Source organism: Puntigrus tetrazona, chromosome 10 (assembly GCF_018831695.1).
Source record: "Puntigrus tetrazona isolate hp1 chromosome 10, ASM1883169v1, whole genome shotgun sequence".
NCBI classification, from domain to species: domain Eukaryota; kingdom Metazoa; phylum Chordata; class Actinopteri; order Cypriniformes; family Cyprinidae; genus Puntigrus; species Puntigrus tetrazona.
The window spans coordinates 4,947,445-4,965,553 of record NC_056708.1 but is presented as its reverse complement, the minus strand read 5'-3'; positions in this window follow the sequence as shown (position 1 = coordinate 4,965,553).

Below are 18,109 nucleotides of genomic sequence, written 5' to 3'. Positions count from 1 at the left end.
TGAAGGTATGTGGGGTCAGATGCTAGCAGAGGTTTAAAAAGGGGAGACAGAGACCAAGAGGGGAGAGGCGGACTGCGGCTATCTCAGACTTTTCAATAAAGTTTTTTCCTGACACCTAAAATCCTGCTGTACGAGTCTCTTTGCTCGGGAAGTGACTTCGCCTCCAAATCAACAATAAAATTCCACAACACCATCTTGCGCAGCGGCGGCCATCTTGCGCAGCGGCTCTGGGGAGGCGGCGGCCATCTTGCGCAGCGGCTCTGGGGAGGCGGCGGCCATTACAGGAGTTGATGCGGTGTCCTTTTCCTCCTCAACACCCAACGTGAAGCTGACCCCACAGTCACCAAACCAAACTCTATAAACTGTGCAAGTGACTCACGTGAACCCTCTCGAACCAGTTTCATCTTGAGTGGCTGATTTATTCCCTCATGAAAAAATTCTATCAGCAAACAGTCTTGTAGGTCAGAGAGGTAAGCCAGGTCCGGAAATTCTTGGGTGTAGTCCTCAAGTGTTCGGGTGCCCTGCTTGAGGGTTAGTAAAGACATTGCAAGGTGCATACCTGGCCATGGTTCGGGTGTAAAGCCACTGGATCCTGGTTTGAGGTTGCATTCTGTCACGAATGAGGGGTCTGAGGCATGTGGATCCATGTGCAAGCTTTTATTGAACAGGGCAAACAGATGTATCAGAGGCAAGGCAATAACAAAATCCAAAAACAGGCGAAGGTTGAGTCAGGCAGCAAACAATCAGAAGACAGGCAGGGTCAAAACCAGGGAAACAAGAAACAACAATCCAATAGCAATCCACAGAGGCAAACAATACAACCTGCAGGTGAGTGGCCTGCTACTGAATTTATAGTCCTCAGACAGGAAGTAGCAGCAGAGGGAGTGATCGCAGATCACCCAGAGGTAAGAGCTCCCTCTGCTGGCTTGGTGACACCAAGATCTACAAAAAAAATCCAAAAAAACAGAGTAGACCATAGTACTCCAACAAGACATTATCCTGAAGATGGGGTACTCAAATCACCCGCTCTCGACCATAGCATGTGGTTAAGTTTTTAATATTGTGTTTTCCACAATTATTTTATTTATTCATTTATTCTATTTTATTTTTCTTATTGTTATTGATATTGTAGCATGTAATGTTGAATGTGATGTGTATAATGTTTATGTTACGACCCATTTAAAAGAGTGAGGTGCCAGTAAGACGTGTTAACGGGATTCCAGCCACAGTCAACAGATGAACAAACGAACATAAGGATTTTAAGGTATTTATTGAGTTTAACAAGTAAAATTAATATAATGAAGGAGCACTGATTTCAGAGAGACCCAAGGCCAAAATAATAAACCAAAAGAGCTTAATAAAATAAAATATATAAATTATCTAAGGATAAGGAAAAGAAAATACAAATCATCTTCCCTAACTCCCTAGGCAAAAACACATAGCCAAAACTATGTCGAAAATAAAGGGCAGATCTCTCCTACGCTCTAGAGTGGTTACTTCAACATTACATTTCTTTTCTTATTAACTGAAACCGACAAAACATAACGACAAGGGAGGCAGATGGTCTGTTGGCTGTGGTGGAATCCGGAGCTCATCACGCCATGGTCGCAAACACCGAATTGAGCTCGCCATGTTTTGGGGCGCCGCCCTTTTAAAGACGTCCCCATCCGGATTCGCCCAATCACGTCCCTCGAAGAAAAGCCAATCCCTGCACACAAATATTCAAAATACACAAACCCGATGCCGGGTACCGTAACAGTTTATAAATAAAAAAGTTACAAACGAAAATGTCTTTTTTTTTTAACTTAAGACAAACATTTTACCTGTCTGCACACATTGAACACATTTAAATACATTCTCATGACAACGAGATTGTTTTAGTTTTTTTTTACAAAACCAGACACATGTTTGTCGTTTTTAATAAAATCATCACTATATAACTTCAACACATAATCATAATCACGACCCTTCCCCATGTGGTAGAGAAAGAACACACAATGCTGTCCGCAGGTGTCTGATGAAAAATCTTGGACTTGCACAGTAGAATATCGTACCGTTTTCCAATTTAGTTTAAGAAAATCGTTTATTGTTGATGGAAAACGTATGTCGTCAAGTTTATTTCCAAAGCTATCAAAGAAATATCCTACACCTTCTTCATTTATGTAAATGGCTAACCAGTGTTGGCATGAAAAATGGGTGTTAAAAATAACAGAGGATGGTAATTTTCGTAAAGGTGTTTGTGGCAAATAGTCACACCGGAGCACTCAAATGAGTTTTGCATGAAATTGCATCCATGATTGTCGTAAGTTGGATTGTGTTCATTATTATTTTTATTAGAAGTAATCAACCAAGATCTGACGACAGTCAATAACACAGTCAAAAATATAATCGTGCTTCGAGTCTTATATTCCCAGATTTGATAAGCGACGTGTGCTGACCACAAACCTTCGTCTGGTGTAAGATTGAATGCATAGAGGGTGTAACCATGTAAAAAGTAGAGCTTGATTTTTGAGATGTTTTCCTGAAGCTAACGCCTATTGGTAAAATTCACGCACGGCAGAACCACTTCCGTAATCAGGCTGCAGAGGCTTTGCCGGAAATTTTTGCCTGTCCAGATAAATAGATAAAAATTCATAATCATAATAAATCATAATTTTATAATGCAAATTGATTTTTATTATATGCCCCTGTAAAAGCGTCATTATTAACAGTTGCTAGAACATATTTTAGTAAGGTTCCTAAAAATAGGTTTTCCTGATTGACAACTTCATCGACAACTTCAATCTGTTCTGGGGACACAGACAACTGTTTAAACTGGATGGCCTTCACCCAAACAAACTTGGTGCGAGAGTGTTAAAGGACAACATCTATTTTTCACTCCGTCATCCATCAGCAGAGTGTGCCAGTCCACTCAACATGAATGGCACACACCTGGACAAAGTATGGATGACGACAGGACTTCATATCAGCCTCAGAGTCATCATCTGGTCGACACATCCCACAAGGACACTGAAAACACCACAGAGCCACAACAAGCACTGTTTGTGGACACTATCACGGTTGAGCCCTGCCCGCAGAGCCCATCACAGACACAATGTGATGCACAACAACGGCTCCAGGACTCAGAGCAGAAGGACGACTCTCTGGTAATCAGCCAGGGAAGCCAGGACAGCATAATTCTGCCACCGGAAACACCAATGCTCTGTTTACCAGAGACATTATCCCTCTCTCCAGCATCGCCACTTCTCAGCTTCTCACAAAAAATGGAGGAATTGGTGTACGCTAAAACCAGACTCTCCTACTCTGTAAGGGACCGAGAGGTCAAGGCCAATAGTGATTCACAAGCCCAACGTTTCACGATTGAGGATTTTATTGATGTCCAGAGGATACCAAGTCATTAGGTGATAAAAAAAACACAACCCATAACTAATTCACAATAAAAAAAAACTTAACAGACCAGGAGCACAATCCTCATCAGTGGCATGGCAGAGACCTTCCTTCCACTCAAGCAAATTCAGCTTATAAAGAAGCGGGTAAAACTATGGCTAATTACACAGGGGAGGAAACAAACAATTAAACTTAACCAAACCCATATCATAACATAAGTAATGGTTTTAACAAATAAACACTTACAAACAAACCGCAAAAACTCAAACAACAAAATTATTCTAACGAAACAAACACAAATTAAATCAAACAGCAAAATAGTCCGTTTCAAATCTCCCCAGGTCCGCTCCATAGTTGGTTTGGCCCGGTGGAACCAAAATCAAATAAATTTGCGTCCCCCGCCCGGCCTCAGATCTTTGATGGTCCGGATCGCGCTCTCCCAGCAGTCTCATCTCCCGGTAAACTCAATACAAAAGAAACGTTTGTTAAAAGAAAATTGGGAAAAGGTGTGCACTGTAACTAATTTATGGGCCCTATAAATCAGTGACATGCAAAAATAAACTAAATAAAGACATTCGAAATTTAAATGCTGTGTGTGTTTGATTACTACAACTAAACTGGTGTAAAAAAAAAAAAAAAGTGCATGAATACATATGGGTGCATGTGAGCATTTGAGCTACAAATGCGCGCTGATGTTGTGTTTAAGCTCAAATACCCACACTTGTGCGGCCGACGCCTCAGGCCGTCACATCCTCCTTTGCTGCGAGCCCCCAGTTATCAACTACAAAACCACCTCCAAGGCCGCTGGGCCCAGCTCGCCCTCCTCCTGTCACAATCTCTGGACTTTTGTTATTGTTTTTTTCGTGTCTCGAGCCATGTGCTGTCTGTGCCCCGCCTTCCCATTGTGTTTAATTGTCTTCCAGCTGTGTCTCGTTAATTTAGTTAATTTCCCTGTGTATTTAAGCCCTGTGTTTTGTGTGCACGTTCGTTGGATTAGCAATGTTTCAATGTTTCAATGTTTCAATGTTTCAATGTTTCAATGTTTCAATGTTTCAATGTTTCAATGTTTCAATGTTTCAATGTTTCAATGTTTCAATGTTTCAATGTTTCAATGTTTCAATGTTTCAATGTTTAAAAGTTACAACGTTACTCGGTTTGTTCCCGAGCTCCTTTTCATGGTTTTTGTTTCTACCTGACTTTTGTATGTTTATTTTGCCAGTTTTTTGGAAGTAAAGTTTTTGTATCTCGAGTCCCGAGCGTTCTCTCTCCCGAGTCCTTTCCGAGAAACCACGGAAAACGTGACACCTCCAGCGAGAGCTCTTCGGCCGCTGCGACAACGCCAGGCCATCCCTCCTCCATCTGCAGCTGGTAAAGCAAAAACAACTGATAACAGCTCTCAGTGATGTGTTTCGGGTCCCTGCAAGTACAGCAAAAACTTTCAGGGATGTTTAGAAAACAAGCGGGAACCCAGTGTGTCTCTCACTATCTCCGTCTTATTACAGGATAGAAAGTCTAAGGCCTTCTCAAGGCGTACAGCTGACAAATCTAATCTGCGGCCCATTAGACAACAAACTCAGACTGCTATAGAAACAAAAAGTGCTACCATCAAGCTAGCATTATCAAATGTTCGATCACTAAAAAACAAATCATTTGTGATCAATGATTTAATAATTACAAACAATCTGGATTTTATGTTTCTAAATGAAACATAAACAGTGCAACAGTGCTCAATGAAACAGCCCCTCCCAACTTCACTTATATGAATGTTTGCAGAGTTGACAAGAGAGGGGGTGGGGTTACTGCTCTCTTTAAAGATGTCTTTCAGTGCAGACAAGTGTCATTTGGTCAGTACTTGTCATTTGAATATCTAGGGATTGTGTTGAAAGGTGCCCCACGCATCCTGTTTATCATTATTTACAGGCCTCCAAAATATTCTCCAGCCTTTGTTGAAGAGTTCACAGAATTGTTGTCAATGATTTGTTCAGAATTTGACTTTTTTGTGATTGCAGAGGATTTTAATATCCACATAGAAAATGCAGAAATCAAAACTACAAAAGAATTTGTAACTGTTTTAAACACTTTTGAGCTGATTCAGCATGTGCATGGACCTACACATCACCATGGGCACATGCTAGATTTACTCATCAGTAAGGGTTTACAGCTTTCGTCCATTGTTATCAAGGATGTAGCACTGTCTGATCACTTCTGTATTTTCTTTGATATATTGATCTCTGCTACCACTGAATCCAGATCTGTCACTGTCAGAAAGAGATGCATTAATGAGAACACAAGTGTGCTATTTATGAAGGCTGTTTCTTCAATGCCAAGCATTTCTGCCGACTGCGTTGATCTTCTCCTAGAGTCCTTTGACTCAAAAGTTAAGAATGTCATGGATGACATTGCACCTGTGAAAGTCAGTAAGAAGACTGGCAGACAAAAGTCATGTTGGAGAAAATCAACAGCAGTGCAGATCATGAAAAGGCAATGCAGAAAGGCTGAGCGGACGTGGCGGAAGACAAAACTTGAAATCCACTATAGCATCTATAAAGACAGCCTGCATGCTTTTAATGTGGAATTAGCCACAGCACGACAGACGTTTTTCTCAAACCTTATAAATAGTAACCTGAACAACACCCGCACTCTTTTTGCTACGGTTGAGAGACTGACAAACCCCCCAAGTCAGATTCCCAGTGAAATGCTTTCTGACAGCAAATGCAATGAGTTTGCCTCATTCTTTTCTGAGAAGATCGAAAATATCAGAAAGGCGATTAAAACATCAGATGATGTAGAGATATGTCAGATTCAACCACAATCTCAAAAAGGAGTCACTATGTGTGTTTTTGAAGCAATTGATAGCAAAACTTTGGAGGAAGTAGTACAGCACCTAAAATCCTCAACCTGCTGTCTTGACACACTTCCCACATCCTTTCTCAAAAGCGTGTTTGACTGTTTAAAAGCTGACATCTTAGAAGTGGTGAACACATCACTTCTTTCTGGGACTTTTCCAAACGCCCTGAAAACTGCGGTTGTTAAGCCCCTCCTGAAAAAGAGAAATCTTGATAACAGTATATTGAGTAACTATAGACCGATATCAAATCTTCCGGTCAAAGGCAAGATCATTGAAAAGGTAGTCCTGAATCAGCTGAACAGCTACTTGAACTCGAATGGTTATCTGGATAATTTTCAATCTGGTTTCAGACCGCACCACAGCATAGAGACAGTGTTAGTTAAGATAATAAATGATATTCGCCTAAACTCTGATTCTGGTAAAATATCAGTGCTGGTAATACTAGATCTTAGTGCTGCGTTTGACACTGTCGATCATAACATTCTTCTAGACAGACTGGAAAACTGGGGCGGGCTTTCTGGAATGGCTCTAAACTGGTTCAGGTCATATTTAGAGGGGAGGGGTTATTATGTGACCGACCTTAGTTTCAGCTGTCATGCCAAAGCAGTGACTAAATCAGCGTACTACCACCTAAAAAATATTGCAAGAATCAGATGCTTTGTGCCCAAGCAAGACCTGGAGAAACTAGTCCATGCCTTCATCACCAGCAGGGTGGACTATTGTAATGGTCTCCTCACTGGTCTTCCCAAAAAGACCATCAGACAGCTGCAGCTCATCCAGAACGCTGCTGCCAGGATCCTGACTCGAACCAGAAAATCAGAGCACATGACACCAGTCCTCAGGTCCTTACACTGGCTTCCAGTGACATTTAGAATTGATTTTAAAGCACTTTTACTTGTTTATAAATCACTCAATGGACTAGGACCTAAATACATTGCAGATATGATCACTATTTATACACCTAACAGACCACTCAGATCACTAGGATCAAGTCAGTTAGAAATACCAAAGGTTCACACCAAACAAGGAGAATCTGCTTTTAGTTATTATGCTGCTCGCATCTGGAACCAGCTTCCTGAAGAGATCAGATGTGCTGAAACATTAGTCACTTTTAAATCCAGACTCAAAACTCATCTGTTTAGTTGTGCATTTACAGAATGAGCACTGTGCTGCGTCCGAACTGTGCTACTTTGCTTCTTTTATTTTAAACTGTTTTAAATCAATCTCTTTTTGCTTTAAATTCAATTTATCTTAAATCATTGTTTTTATTTTATTTAAATTTCTTTTATTGTTATTTAAATCTTGTAATTATTTTATTTCCTCTTTTGTAAAGCACTTTGAATTACCATTGTGTATGAAATGTGCTATATAAATAAACTTGCCTTGCCTTACATACTCGCATACTCGCGATCCTGGTGGAATTGAAGTTTTTTACACAAACACGATCAATCAGATACTTGGCAGTGGTTTAGAGCAGAGCTTGCGCATGCCCCAGCCTCACTGCAGGTGTGACACTAACTTTTTTCACAAATAGTGAGGCTGACAGGATGTTTAGTTAATAGGCAATGGCATCGCTCCTCATTAGACAGAATTCATCTTTTCCTCTTGTCATACAGATTTTAATGTCGTTATCGTGAAACATTAGTTTTTCTTGAAAGAAGATATCGCTGTGAATGGGTGAGAGTAGCTCGACAACATTACTAGCATTGGTAAAGGCTGCTCTCTTTGTCAGACCGACCATCCGCTGGGTCTGGCTGTGTCTTTATAGAACAACCGGCAGAGAAAAGGGTTTCCAGTGTATGTTTATCATAATTAAGAAGACACTTAATAAGGCATCAATAAGCGTATGTGTTTTTGCTCTGTGATATCAAACGATCTCCTAATGACACATCAACTTTCAAAAATATTGTTGCTCCTGGATAGTTGATAAGTCCTACAGAGGCCCCATCTGCAATATAAGTAATAATTATTAGAATTATAATTGTAAATATTGTTTAGGTTGATGTTGTCACGATTTGAGGAGAGATGAGGCAGGCAGACAGGAGAACACTTGAACAGTTTAATGAAACTTAGGAGTGGCGTAACAATGAGCAAACATCTGCTCAAAACAAAGTAAAACACAATAAGGATACTCAAGTGCAGGAAGTCCGTTTCAGAAGGGGTATTCCTCAGGAAGATCGCTTCAGAGAGCGCAGACAAAAGCTTGTGGTAGTAACCTCAATCCCAGCCGAAGAACGACTGGGCTTTCGGTGTATATATGGGGTTGAATTAATTACTGACAGGTGTGGTGAACAGGTGGCTAGAATTCCGGGGATGATGAGCGGGTGATAGGCGTGGGAGACGGTGATCTGGCGGGTGTGTCTGTGACACTACCCCCCCCTCTACGGGCGCCTCCTGGTGCCCGTGAACGGTGACGGGGACGGCCACGGGGACGTGGAGCTGGGCATTCCGGATGGGCCTGGTGGAAGTCTCGGAGGAGCGTCGGGTCCAAGATGTCATTGCGGTTTACCCATGACCGCTCCTCTGGGCCAAATCCTCCCAGTCAACTAGGTATTGGAGGCGGCTGCCCCGTCGCCGAGAGCCAAGGATTTCCTGTACCCTGTAGACGGTCTCGGTGGGCTCGATCTCGGGAGGCGGGGGTAGTTCCGGGTCTGTGGAGGGAGGAAGAACAGGATTAGCGTATTTCTTCAGTAGTGACACATGGAAGGAAGGTGAGATGCGGTATTGACGGGGGAGTTGGAGCCGGTAGGTGACAGGAGTGATTTGCGGACCACGGGAAAAGGACCGATGTACCGGGACTCAGCTTTTTACAGGGCAGGCGAAGCGGCGGATGTCCCAGGTGGAGAGCCAAACCAATTCTCCCGGCTGGTAGATGGGTGTAGGTGACTGTCGGACATCCGCTTGGTGTTGATGGCGTCGCACTGCCTGTTGGAGTTGGACATGGGCTGAGTCCCATACCCTCTCGCTCTCCCGGAACCAGTAGTCCACCGCCGGAACCGAAGAGGGCTCACCAGACCAGGGGAACAGAGGAGGTTGGTAGCCCAGCACGCATTGGAATGGGGTGAGCCCGGTGGTGGTCTGGCGGAGCGAGTTCTGGGCATATTCGGCCCAGGGAAGGTACTGGTTCCAGCTGTTCTGGTTCTGGTGGCAGTAAGCGCGTAGGTAGCGGGCAAGCTCTTGGACCTTGCGTTCCATCTGGCCGTTGACATGGGGATGGTACCCGGAGGTGAGGCTGACCGTCACCCCCAGTAGACGGAAGAACTCTCGCCATACCCGTGATGTGAATTGCGGGCCTCGGTCCGACACAATGTCTTCGGGTAGTCCGAAGTTTCGGAAGACATGGTTGAAGAGGGCCAGAGCGCTGTCCAGAGCTGTGGGAATACCAGGTAAAGGTACAAATTTGCACATCTTAGAAAAACGGTCTACTATAATTAATACAGCGGTGTGACCGTCAGAGGGAGGCAGGTCTGTGTCACTATGTGTGTTTTTGAAGCAATTGATAGCAAAACTTTGGAGAAGTAGTACAGCACCTAAAATCCTCAACCTGCTGTCTTGACACACTTCCCACATCCTTTCTCAAAAGCGTGTTTGACTGTTTAAAAGCTGACATCTTAGAAGTGGTGAACACATCACTTCTTTCTGGGACTTTTCCAAACGCCCTGAAAACTGCGGTTGTTAAGCCCCTCCTGAAAAAGAGAAATCTTGATAACAGTATATTGAGTAACTATAGACCGATATCAAATCTTCCGGTCAAAGGCAAGATCATTGAAAAGGTAGTCCTGAATCAGCTGAACAGCTACTTGAACTCGAATGGTTATCTGGATAATTTTCAATCTGGTTTCAGACCGCACCACAGCATAGAGACAGTGTTAGTTAAGATAATAAATGATATTCGCCTAAACTCTGATTCTGGTAAAATATCAGTGCTGGTAATACTAGATCTTAGTGCTGCGTTTGACACTGTCGATCATAACATTCTTCTAGACAGACTGGAAAACTGGGGCGGGCTTTCTGGAATGGCTCTAAACTGGTTCAGGTCATATTTAGAGAGGAGGTTATTATGTGACCGACCTTAGTTTCAGCTGTCATGCCAAAGCAGTGACTAAATCAGCGTACTACCACCTAAAAAATATTGCAAGAATCAGATGCTTTGTGCCCAAGCAAGACCTGGAGAAACTAGTCCATGCCTTCATCACCAGCAGGGTGGACTATTGTAATGGTCTCCTCACTGGTCTTCCCAAAAGACCATCAGACAGCTGCAGCTCATCCAGAACGCTGCTGCCAGGATCCTGACTCGAACCAGAAAATCAGAGCACATGACACCAGTCCTCAGGTCCTTACACTGGCTTCCAGTGACATTTAGAATTGATTTTAAAGCACTTTTACTTGTTTATAAATCACTCAATGGACTAGGACCTAAATACATTGCAGATATGATCACTATTTATACACCTAACAGACCACTCAGATCACTAGGATCAAGTCAGTTAGAAATACCAAAGGTTCACACCAAACAAGGAGAATCTGCTTTTAGTTATTATGCTGCTCGCATCTGGAACCAGCTTCCTGAAGAGATCAGATGTGCTGAAACATTAGTCACTTTTAAATCCAGACTCAAAACTCATCTGTTTAGTTGTGCATTTACAGAATGAGCACTGTGCTGCGTCCGAACTGTGCTACTTTGCTTCTTTTATTTTAAACTGTTTTAAATCAATCTCTTTTTGCTTTAAATTCAATTTATCTTAAATCATTGTTTTTATTTTATTTAAATTTCTTTTATTGTTATTTAAATCTTGTAATTATTTTATTTCCTCTTTTGTAAAGCACTTTGAATTACCATTGTGTATGAAATGTGCTATATAAATAAACTTGCCTTGCCTTACATACTCGCATACTCGCGATCCTGGTGGAATTGAAGTTTTTTACACAAACACGATCAATCAGATACTTGGCAGTGGTTTAGAGCAGAGCTTGTGCATGCCCCAGCCTCACTGCAGGTGTGACACTAACTTTTTTCACAAATAGTGAGGCTGACAGGATGTTTAGTTAATAGGCAATGGCATCGCTCCTCATTAGACAGAATTCATCTTTTCCTCTTGTCATACAGATTTTAATGTCGTTATCGTGAAACATTAGTTTTTCTTGAAAGAAGATATCGCTGTGAATGGGTGAGAGTAGCTCGACAACATTACTAGCATTGGTAAAGGCTGCTCTCTTTGTCAGACCGACCATCCGCTGGGTCTGGCTGTGTCTTTATAGAACAACCGGCAGAGAAAAGGGTTTCCAGTGTATGTTTATCATAATTAAGAAGACACTTAATAAGGCATCAATAAGCGTATGTGTTTTTGCTCTGTGATATCAAACGATCTCCTAATGACACATCAACTTTCAAAAATATTGTTGCTCCTGGATAGTTGATAAGTCCTACAGAGGCCCCATCTGCAATATAAGTAATAATTATTAGAATTATAATTGTAAATATTGTTTAGGTTGATGTTGTCACGATTTGAGGAGAGATGAGGCAGGCAGACAGGAGAACACTTGAACAGTTTAATGAAACTTAGGAGTGGCGTAACAATGAGCAAACATCTGCTCAAAACAAAGTAAAACACAATAAGGATACTCAAGTGCAGGAAGTCCGTTTCAGAAGGGGTATTCCTCAGGAAGATCGCTTCAGAGAGCGCAGACAAAAGCTTGTGGTAGTAACCTCAATCCCAGCCGAAGAACGACTGGGCTTTCGGTGTATATATGGGGTTGAATTAATTACTGACAGGTGTGGTGAACAGGTGGCTAGAATTCCGGGGATGATGAGCGGGTGATAGGCGTGGGAGACGGTGATCTGGCGGGTGTGTCTGTGACACTACCCCCCCCTCTACGGGCGCCTCCTGGTGCCCGCGAACGGTGACGGGGACGGCCACGGGGACGTGGAGCTGGGCATTCCGGATGGGCCTGGTGGAAGTCTCGGAGGAGCGTCGGGTCCAAGATGTCATTGCGGTTTACCCATGACCGCTCCTCTGGGCCGAAATCCTCCCAGTCAACTAGGTATTGGAGGCGGCTGCCCCGTCGCCGAGAGCCAAGGATTTCCTGTACCCTGTAGACGGTCTCGGTGGGCTCGATCTCGGGAGGCGGGGGGGGGTAGTTCCGGGTCTGTGGAGGGAGGAAGAACAGGATTAGCGTATTTCTTCAGTAGTGACACATGGAAGGAAGGTGAGATGCGGTATTGACGGGGGAGTTGGAGCCGGTAGGTGACAGGAGTGATTTGCCGGACCACGGGAAAAGGACCGATGTACCGGGGACTCAGCTTTTTACAGGGCAGGCGAAGGCGGATGTCCCGGGTGGAGAGCCAAACCAATTCTCCCGGCTGGTAGATGGGTGTAGGTGACTGTCGGACATCCGCTTGGTGTTGATGGCGTCGCACTGCCTGTTGGAGTTGGACATGGGCTGAGTCCCATACCCTCTCGCTCTCCCGGAACCAGTAGTCCACCGCCGGAACCGAAGAGGGCTCACCAGACCAGGGGAACAGAGGAGGTTGGTAGCCCAGCACGCATTGGAATGGGGTGAGCCCGGTGGTGGTCTGGCGGAGCGAGTTCTGGGCATATTCGGCCCAGGGAAGGTACTGGTTCCAGCTGTTCTGGTTCTGGTGGCAGTAAGCGCGTAGGTAGCGGGCAAGCTCTTGGACCTTGCGTTCCATCTGGCCGTTGACATGGGGATGGTACCCGGAGGTGAGGCTGACCGTCACCCCCAGTAGACGGAAGAACTCTCGCCATACCCGTGATGTGAATTGCGGGCCTCGGTCCGACACAATGTCTTCGGGTAGTCCGAAGTTTCGGAAGACATGGTTGAAGAGGGCCAGAGCGCTGTCCAGAGCTGTGGGAATACCAGGTAAAGGTACAAATTTGCACATCTTAGAAAAACGGTCTACTATAATTAATACAGCGGTGTGACCGTCAGAGGGAGGCAGGTCTGTGGCGAAGTCAATACCGATGTGGGACCAGGGCCGCTCGGGTATGGGAAGAGGTTGGAGCTTGCCCTCAGGGAGCCGACGAGGTGTGGAGGTCACAGCACAGACTGGGCAGGAGCGAACATACCGAGTGACGTCTTGGGCCATCCGCGGCAACCAGAACCTTTGGGAGAGAATGGAGAGGGTTCGGTACCTGCCAGGATGCCCGGTTCCCGGAGAGGTGTGTGCGGAGTCCAGGAGGGCGATGCGCAGGCGAGATGGAACATATTGGCGGCCCTCCGGACCTCCCGGCGGAGCGGGCTCCTCGCGGCTGGCGGCACGGATCTGGTCCTCCAGTTCCCACACTATAGGAGCTGCAAAGACATGAGGAGGAAGAATGGGTTTGGGTGAGTCGGGTACCTGATCAGGTTGTTGGATACGGGAGAGTGCGTCGGCTTTGCCGTTCTTGGAGCCAGGTCAGTAGGAGATGGTGAAACTGAATCGTGTGAAGAACAAGGACCAACGGGCTTGTCGGGGGTTCAGGCGTTTAGCTTTTCTGAGGTACTGCAAGTTTTTGTGATCTGTGATAACCTCGAAGGATCCTTCCAGCCAGTGCCGCCATTCCTCCAGGGCGAGCTTGATGGCGAGGAGTTCCCTGTTGCCCACGTTGTAGTTCTGCTCCGCCGGGGACAGTTTGCGGGAGAAAAACGCACACGGACAGAGTACGGGAGGCTTGCCATGCCACTGGGAGAGGACGCCACTGACACCCAGGGTAGCCGCATCCACCTCGACCACGAAGCGCTTGTTGGGGTCTGGATGATGGAGTACTGGGGCAGTGCAGAAAGCGGCCTTCAGGGTTTGGAATGCTTGTTGTGCCTCAGGGGTCCAGGTGAAGGGTCTGTTGGAGGAACGGGTGAGAGAGGTTAAGGGAGCAGACAGGTTACTATAAGCCGGTATGAATCGACGATAAAAGTTAGCGAATCCTAAAAAGCGTTGCACTTCCTTTATTGAAGTAGGTTTCGGCCACTCCTGCACTGCCCGGATCTTCTGGGGATCCATTTCGAGGCCCGCAGGGGTGACGATGTAGCCCAGGAAGTGAACGGAGGATTGGTGGAAGTGGCATTTCTCCAGTTTGAGGTATAGATGGTGATATCTCAGGCGTGCTAGGACTTGACGTACGTGTAGGTGTTGAGTTGGCAGATTGGGGGAGTAAATCAGGATATCGTCAATATAGATGATGAGGAATCGGTTGAGCAGGTCTCGGAAGATCTCATTCATAAAATCCTGGAATACTGGATCTGGCGGGTGTGTCTGTGACAGATGTAATCCTTGCCAGTCCAGCAATAAAAAACTCCAAAGGTGCTGTGTCTGAAATCGCAGATAATGTTGGGACCTCTATATAGGCATTTTTCTCAAAAGCTGTTTGAGTCAGAGGCACTGTGAACAGGTCAAGTTCAGATTTAATACACTCTTCTGACATATTGTGTAGTAAAGCCATAATCTAGAATATTGTCTTGACGGATCTCTTTGCTGTTGAAACACATTTTGCTACCTTCACATATCTACGTTTTACGACTGAGCTCTTCTTTGGAGTATGTATTCTTTTCTTCTGTGTTTGACCACTCCTCTGGGTTCCAGGTGGCCTAGATATTTTTTTACGTGACATTACCATTAATCCGGATCCGTCTTGGGTGTTTTTGTTGTTAAAGGTATGTGTTACCGTGCTGCTAACAACATCGTTTAGTATGTTTTTTGCAGCTAATTTAAGATGAGGTCTGGCTACACTGAATCCGCACTTTAGTAAGGGTATGGCCATTCGAAAGAGCTCCTGAAATAAACCACCCAAACCAGCTCCATACATAACCCCACCCCCGCAAAACCGGAACCTGCTTGATTTTGATAATAGGCCACGTATCACTCTGGGCCCATTTTGTAAGTGTTGAAATGTGGCATTATTTTATTATTTAAAAAACACCTTGTGCAACTTAGCATTGACGTTCCCATATGTAAAACGTACGTTTTGATTCTATAGTTATATCTGTTATGACTTTTTTATTGACCGGTACGTAATGCGCCTTATCGTATCTAACATTAACAATATCATTATTCTCCCGTCAATATGTACACATCTCAGTAGCAGTACATACGCATCACCAACTGATTGATATTCTATGATATCTGTATATATATATATATATATATATATATATATATATATATATATATATATATATTGTGATGGGAGGAGCCAACGACAGACACAGTGGGCGTGGCGTCAGGCCTCGGAGAGGCTTTTTATTGACAAAAATAATACAAAATAAAGTGTCCAAGGGGGAAAGTGTCTAAATAAAAGGGGGATCTGGTGTCCTCGTCATGCTGCGGGTAAAGTGCAGGTTTAGGCCGTGTTCCAGGGGGGAAGGGTCCAGGTAAGGGGCGGAGTCCGGCGGTCACACGTGCTCCCCTTCTTCTGGTCCGGGGCGCGAGGGGCAGCGGCTTCTTCCGCGGCATCTCCATCGCTTCGTTGCTCCGGGCGGCAGAGTGGGATGAGCACTTCTCGGACGGCGGGGTGAGGTCCATCGCGCACCCTTTCTGGACCCACGAGGACACCAGCGTGCATGCACGGGGGAAGAGACCGGTCTCCCGAGGAGAGGCGCGTACGGCATTTAACGGCGACGGTAACGAGGCTAAATCCACTTCAGGTATGCCTCGTCACACGCCGCCAGACCTGAACAATACCACGCCCCTCCTCTCGAACACACCCACTCCCGTCGGGAGCCTGGTGAAGGGCGGCGAATAAAGGACGGGGTGAAGATGACAGTAACGAGGAGGGGCAGCCAACTCGTCACAATATATATATATGTATATACAAACTATAGAAACCCCAATTTATGTCGGTTTGGTGTGGGGCATACGTCACAGCTGTGATTCCAGCGGCATAGTCTTCATTAGTCTGACTCGCTGATTCTATACCAACCCCTGGGATTAATATGGCGGCTAACTTTCCATAAAATGTCAGTGAATTCTTCAACGTTACCTTTAGAAAGACCTTTTTACATGATCATATCCGAATAAAGCCCCTTGGGGTAGAGTTGTGTTTATTTCTCTAATCAGAAATAGAACATCATTGTAATAACCAGACCTTAGTGTGTTACATATCTTTGATATACGGCGACTTTCTTCATTGATATTAATCTTAATCCTATCACCAACTGAGTAATGTTTAGACACATCTTGCTCATTGTCCTCCAGTGTGTTTTGGTCCCACATGACAATATATGCGCCATCTTCCTCTGGAAACGTGTACCATGATTTGGGGTATTCAAATTCGATTAATCCGACCTCCCATTCTCCTTTTAGGTTTATAGTTCTAGCCATCATGGTTTTATAATTAGAAATAGAATTTTACAGATAAATAGCTAACAATGCATTGCAGGGGAGTGTCAAGTAATACCCACCCTCAGCCATGATTGTTTTAAAATGAATGTATACACGTTGGTGTGCGATTTCATTTATGTTGTCTGCACATCCACCACCTCTTTCTCATTCACCCATGTGTTAAATTACGCAGGCCATCTGACCCACTGGACCAGAACTTTCATCATTCGACCATCTCTCTGTCTTTCCAAAATGTTTTCTATTTTAAATGTTTTATTCTTCTTCTTCTTCTTCTTCTTCTTCTTCTTTTTCTTCCGCTTATCTGGGGCCGGGTCGCGGGGGCAACAGTCTAAGCAGGGACGCCCAGACTTCCCTCTCCCCAGACACTTCCTCCAGCTCTTGCGGGGGGACACCGAGGCGCTCCCAGGCCAGCCGAGAGACATAGTCCCTCCAGCGTGTCCTAGGTCTTCCCCGGGGCCTCTTCCCGGTGGGACATGCCCGGAACACCTCCCTTGGGAGGCGTCCGGGAGGCATCCGAACAGATGCCCGAGCCACCTCAGCTGGCCTCTCTCGATGTGGAGGAGCAGCGGGTCTACTCCGAGCTCCTCCCGAGTGACTGAACTCCTCACCCTATCTCTAAGGGAGCGCCCAGCCACCCTACGAAGGAAACTCATTTCGACCGCTTGTATCCGGGATCTCATTCTTTCGGTCATGACCCAAAGCTCATGACCATAGGTGAGAGTAGGAACGAAGATTGACCAGTAAATCGAGAGCTGAGCCGCAAGCGACCGCATTACTGCAGAAGCTGCACCGATCCGCCTGTCAATCTCTCGTTCCATCCTTCCCTCACTCGTGAACGAGACCCCAAGATACTTAAACTCCTCCACCTGGGGCAGGAGCTCCCCACCAACCTGAAGGGGGCAAGCCACCCTTGTCCGACTGAGGACCAAGGCCCCTCCGAGGATCGCCACCTTAACGTGGTGGAGGGGTTTGAGTGCCTGAATGACCCTAGGAGCTAGGTTGTCCGGGGCTATATGCCCCTGGTAGGGTCCCCCATGGCAAACAGGTCCTAGGTGACAAGCCAGACAAAGAGCGGTCCATGATACCCTTATGGAAAAAACCTTGAATGGAGTCGTGACGTCACCCGGTATGGCGCAGCCGGGGCCCCGCCATGGAGTCAGGCCTGGGGCCGGGGCCGGCATGTGAGCGCCTGGTGGCCGGGTCTTGCCCCACGGGACACGGCCGGGCTCAGCCCGAAACAGCGGCGTGGGGCCATCCGCCCGTGGGCCCACCACCTGCAGGAGGGACCGTAAGGGGCCGGTGCCTTGTGGTTTGGGTAGCAGTCGAAGGCGGGGACCTCGACAACCCAACCCCTGGACTCAGAATCTGTTTTATTCTTACCCAACATTATTTTCTGCAACTCCTCCTCATAAAAAACCCCATCGATAACATCTCCGTCATAATCACAGAGTCTATAGACAGGGGGCTCTTGGGGGATACATGTTTTTATTGTAAAAAACTCTTCTCTGTAGTTTTTCTCATATCTTTTTGCAAACGGA